Source organism: Anser brachyrhynchus (genome assembly GCF_964034855.1).
Source record: "Anser brachyrhynchus genome assembly, chromosome: 15".
Classification (NCBI taxonomy): domain Eukaryota; kingdom Metazoa; phylum Chordata; class Aves; order Anseriformes; family Anatidae; genus Anser; species Anser brachyrhynchus.
In genome coordinates, this window is record NC_137733.1 from 17977156 (window position 1) to 17982603 (window position 5448).

Below are 5448 nucleotides of genomic sequence, written 5' to 3' on the forward strand. Positions count from 1 at the left end.
CTGTTGGGTGACTTTCTGTGCTAGGGTGTTATACCTCTTCTTTTCCCTTCAGTATTTCTCTGGTGAAGTCAAACAGCTCTTCAAGAAGAGGGAGCCCTCCCTACTCCCATGCCTTTGCAGAACCCAGAACTTGTGTTAAACATCAGGACTGTCTGGGCAGCTGGCCTGCTAATCCCCCTATCCTATGTCAGGCACAGTGCATGCGTGACTGAAGTGTGATCTAAGTTAGTGTTCCATCTCCCACTTCCTCCACTTTTGCAATCTAGAGCAATTGCTAGGCTATGTAACACAGGTACGTTTCAAATGACAAGTTTCTGACTTAACTGGGAGTGTGCAAGAGTTCTGACTTTCGGCAGGCTTCCAGGACTGCCAGTGTGATGTAGTGGCCGGAGTCACACCTCTGAGGGACTAGTCTGTCTTTGCAAAAGCAGCTTATCCTCCCAGGAGAGAAGCTTCAAACCTAAAAGTTGAGACCCTCCAGTCATGGCCTTTTTAGCTAGCAGGGGGTCCCTACCAGGTCAGAGAATTACCTATTGCAGTAAGTGTATTTTCTTTTTTTTTTTTCAGTTTGTTTTGTAAGACTGCAATGCAAATGGAGGCTTGTGCTGAGTTTTAGCCTAATTATAAGGCCATTTATTACTCACTCACAGTCATTCCGCCTCCATATATATCATCCTTACCTGGCTGCCTACCAAGTATTAGTAACCTGACTCATTGTTGTCATGAATGAGTGAAACAGGTTCCTGAGAAAAGCAGGTGTATTCCCAGTTCAGGAGAAACTAGTTCTGATTAACTGTTTTACTTTTGCAGAGAATGCCACAGGCTTACTTTTTTTTGTTTGTTTTGTTTGTTTATTTTGTTTTCTAAATATGAAGTTTAACAAGAGCAAGTGCTGGATTCTGCACCTGCGAAGGGGCAACCCTGGCTGTATGTACGGACTGGGGGACGAGATGCTGGAGATCAGCCCCGCGGAAAGGGATCTGGGGGTTTTGGTCGACAGCAAGCTGAACACGAGCCAGCAGTGTGCCCTGGCAGCCATGAGGGCCAACCGCATCCTGGGGTGCCTCAAGCACAGTGTTGCTAGGTGGTCGAGGGAAGGGATTGTCCCGCTCTGCTCTGCGCTGGTGCGGCCTCGCCTCGAGTACTGTGTGCAGTTCTGGGCACCACAATATAAGAAAGATTTAAAAAAAGCAAAAAACTGTTAGAGCGCCTCCAAAGGAGGGCTGTGAAAATGGTAAAGGGTGTGGAGGGCAAGACCTATGAGGAGCAGCTGAAGTCACTTGGATTGTTCAGCCTGGAGAAGAGGATACTGAAGGGACACCACATAACAGTCTGCAGCTTCCTCACAAGGGGAGTGGAGGGGCAGGTACTGATCACTTCTGTCTGGTGACCAGTGATAGGACCCAAGAGAAGGGCTAGAAGCTGCGACGGGTGGTTCAGGCTGGACATCAGGAAGAGGTTCTTCACTGAGAGGGTGGCCAGGCACCGGAACAGGCTCCCCAGGGAAGTGGTCATGGCACTGAGCCTGCCAGAGTTCAAAAAGCATTTGGATGACTCTCTGACACAGTCTGATTTTTTGGGTGGTCCTTTGGGGACGCAGGAGTTGGACTTGGTTCTTGTGGTTCCCTTCCAGCTCGAGATATTCTATGATTCTTATCAATGCTCTTTAGAAATACGCACCTATATTGAACGGGTGTTGACAAATTCCTATCAATCATGAATTTTGTCATTGCCCTTGGAAAACTAACGATAACCCCAAGAGAAGGGTGAGAGAAGCATGGAGGTAGGGGGTTAAGCAGACCTGCGAAACAAGTTCTTGGGGGCAGAGGTAAGTTAACCAGGGGTGGGGGGTGTCATCAGCTTTTTTTAATAACTTGTGTCTGCATCTTGTTATGGAATGTATGTTGTTCAAACAGGTTGCAAGGATGTCCAAGTGCTTATCCATCATAAGCTACAAACATTATCTAAGAAAACAAGTTCTGATAGGTGTCATTTTCCAGCAGCATGGCCAAAAACCAAAGGACTAGAGAACCAAATGGCAGATTTGTGACTTCCCTTGCCCTGCTCTGTAATGTTTATCTCCGGCTGTGAAATTATGTGAGAAAGCTCTTTAGTGAACGGAGACTGAGAAGACAGTTTGCTTTCTCCTAGCCATGTCTTTTTTGTGGGAAACTCCTTAGCATGATTTTTGCAGTTTGTACGTCCAATGTGTGTAAATTTGCATTCAGATGCCTTCACATAGAGTAGGTGTTTTTCTCAGAGGAACTGTGCCTGTGCAGTGCACATGCATGTGTACACATGCACACACAAATGTTTCCCACCCTCTACAGACTGCTAAGAACAAATTCTGCCCTGGGCTCCCACATGGTGATGTATCATGATCACGTTAACCACAATTTTAATTTTTTTTCACCACACTACTATTCCTGAGGCAGCCATGCTATGCTGTCAGATTTTCATCAGACCTTGCAGCCACTGCACAGAGCCTTCAAGGCCTCCCTGCCTAAACTGCGGTGCTGGGGTTGGAAGTGAAGGAATAGCTCAGCAGGAACTTGCTGACAACCTGAGGAATGAGACAAATGCAGTGGTCTGGTTTTCAGCTGCAGCACTATAATCCTTGGCTCTCAAAGAAGATTGCTCCAAACAAAAGAAAAGAAAACAGCCTAGCAAAGAAGAGGGCACCTCTAAGGTACCTCACTAACATACTAATCAAAATTATAGTTTACCAAATTGCTGTACCTCAGTGTGTTTTCACAGAACTGCTAATAAGAGCTAGCATCAGCACCACTAATTTGCTGAGTCCTGACTACTCTCTGTCCTTTGACAAGCTGAGGAAGCAGTGTTGAGAGGAACTTTACATCTCTGTGCTGTACTCTCGCCACAGGTGCTTTGCTCTCTTTGTCTCTTGTGCTGTCCCATTTACATCCTGTCCCTTTTCAGGCTTTCCGCAGCATGGAATTTCCACACGCCCTTATTTCCACCCTTCCAGAAACATTGCAAGACGAAAGAAAAGAAAAACTGGCTACAGTCCTGGAATGAACAGAGCAGGAGAACTGACTGCTGTGGCACTTGTAGCTGCATAGAGGAGGAGCAGATGGTTTTTGGTTTGTTTTGCTCTTAGCCAGAACACTTTCTGTATAACTGAACACTTACACATTTTGTGTTCTGAGAGCAGAGGGGCAATTGTAACAGCAAGAGTTGGTACAGTACCAATATAACCTGTGGCATGTCTTTGGTAGAGGGGTGGCTGTGTTAGAACTCTCTCAGTCCATGGATTGTGGTAGGTGCCCTAAGGAGCTCCTACCTTGGTTGCTGGTTCTGTGATGGATCAGCCGCTCCCATGGTCCTGTATGTGCTTGTACTGCACTGTATTAAGAGCAGGGCACTCAAAGCAGTGTGGTGTTTGTCCTCTGCTTGAAGGTGACTTAGTCAGTGACTAACATATCACTGGGACTTTCCTACTTGCTGCTGTTTCCCCAGCTCTTAGACATGGGGGAATTTGCCATAAGCTGAAGAGTTTGAGGTTGGCTGCTTCTCTCCAGCTCAGCCACTGCTGGTTTCACTTGCAGTAAACCACCCACACAGCAACAAAAATTATAACAGAGTGCGGAAGTACTGGACTGCCTTTTGGGGGGAGAATTTCCACACCTGGCTCAGGGTTTTAATCAGCCCCATTTTTTGTCCTAGTGCTGTACATGATTGCTGTGAAAACCAGCTCTGCACTGGCTGTGGTTTGCCCTGAAGATAGTATTCTTGGTCCATAGTGAGCAGCCAGCAGAGGTCTCAAGGAGATGGCTCTAGCAGGCTTATGTTGTGTTGCATTCACTAACCAATACAGGCAACTGACAGGCTCTGGGCTTGAAAGTTATAAAGGGCAGTTCATTTCTGGGGATTCTGCTCTCCCACTGCTTAGCAGAGGTGCTCCAAGAATACCTAGACTTCCCTAATGCTCCTATACCATGGCCTCGTTCTGAGCTGTGGTGGGTCTTTACAACAGACCTTGCTGTCCTGAAGCAGCAGGAAGCTTTCCACTTCTGGTCAGATGTCCTCTGCTGTTATTTGTCTCAAAAAACCTCCATCTGCGTTCTCCGGTGTGAAGGGCCAACACGTTCGCCTGCTGTCCATGTTGTCTCTATTTTGCATGCTGTCTGCCATTGCTTCAACTTCTTGCCACTCCTAGCACATCGCTTTCCAGCTTCTGCACATGCACAGTGACTGGGTAAGCAATGTGGAAACTGGGCTGTGCAGGGTTACTCTTCGCTGATCACAGAACAGCAACCAGGGGATCCAAGCAGCTTCCTTATTCAAGCAAGAGCTTCACACCACAGCCAAAGCCGCAGTAGAGCATGGAATCCCCCAGTCCCTACATTTTGTAGGAACAGCCTTCAGATTCCTCTTCTTGCTGAGCATTGTAAAAGTTTACCAGTGCTGATTTGGATGCAGATGTACTGATGTGACGTGATTTCATTGCATTAGTCCCTGTACTCTACCGGAGCCAATAACCCCGTGTTTTGGCCTTTTTAGCCTCAAATAAAATAGCTGCTACCTTCTGCCACCTTACAATGAACTCTTACCAGCTTCAGAGCAAAACCACAGCTTCCAGCAATAGGGACAGTCCCAGGATGGTTTCAGTAAGTCTTTTAGCTTCCCTGTGCAGAAATGTGTTTTGAATTTTTGGAAACATTGGTTACTTTGGAACAGTCTGTTTCCATGAAAACCTTGCTTATCTCCAGTGTTGTTAATTTGCCTCAATGTATTGCAAGGTGCTTCTCATAAACTCTGCTTGTTTGTCCATCCCGCATACCTATCCCACTTTTTCTCCTAAGGAGATAGTATGTCCCTGCCAGTGATGTGAGGAGCTGCCAGTTGCGGTAGGACTGCATGGTCCGTGGGTTTGGGAGTGAGCCAGCAATGCTATTGGAGTCTGTGCACTGCCGTGCGATCATCTGTAGCTTGTTGCTTGCCACATGGAGGCAGCATGCAGCACGAGCCATTAGCTTTTGCTTTGAAAGTGCTTCCACACTCACAAGTTGAAAGTAGCCGGTGTGTTTATCACCCTATTAGAGATACCAAAAGCTGTGCAAGGTACACGGGATTGCTGTACCCAGCCCAGGGCGTGGAAGGCCTGCTGCAAAAACTTGTGGCCAGGCAGCGTGGGTGAGGCACCCTGATTTTTGACAGCTGTGGTAAAACAAAGATTCAAGATGCTCAGGTGGGGCTCTTGCCATAAAAAGCCATATGCCAGCAGCAAGCTGTGATGTTGGTGCATCACAGGAAGCAAACAGCATATGCTGATGGATGTTGTCCCTAAATGGGTCAGTTTCTGCTAACCTGCATGAAAGGAGCAGGGAGCTCTGCCAGCACTGCCGACTCAGGGCAACACTGTGAGAGGATGTGGACTTGCTGACCTCATGCAGGGTCAGTGTCATTTGTAAGCACAGACACAGG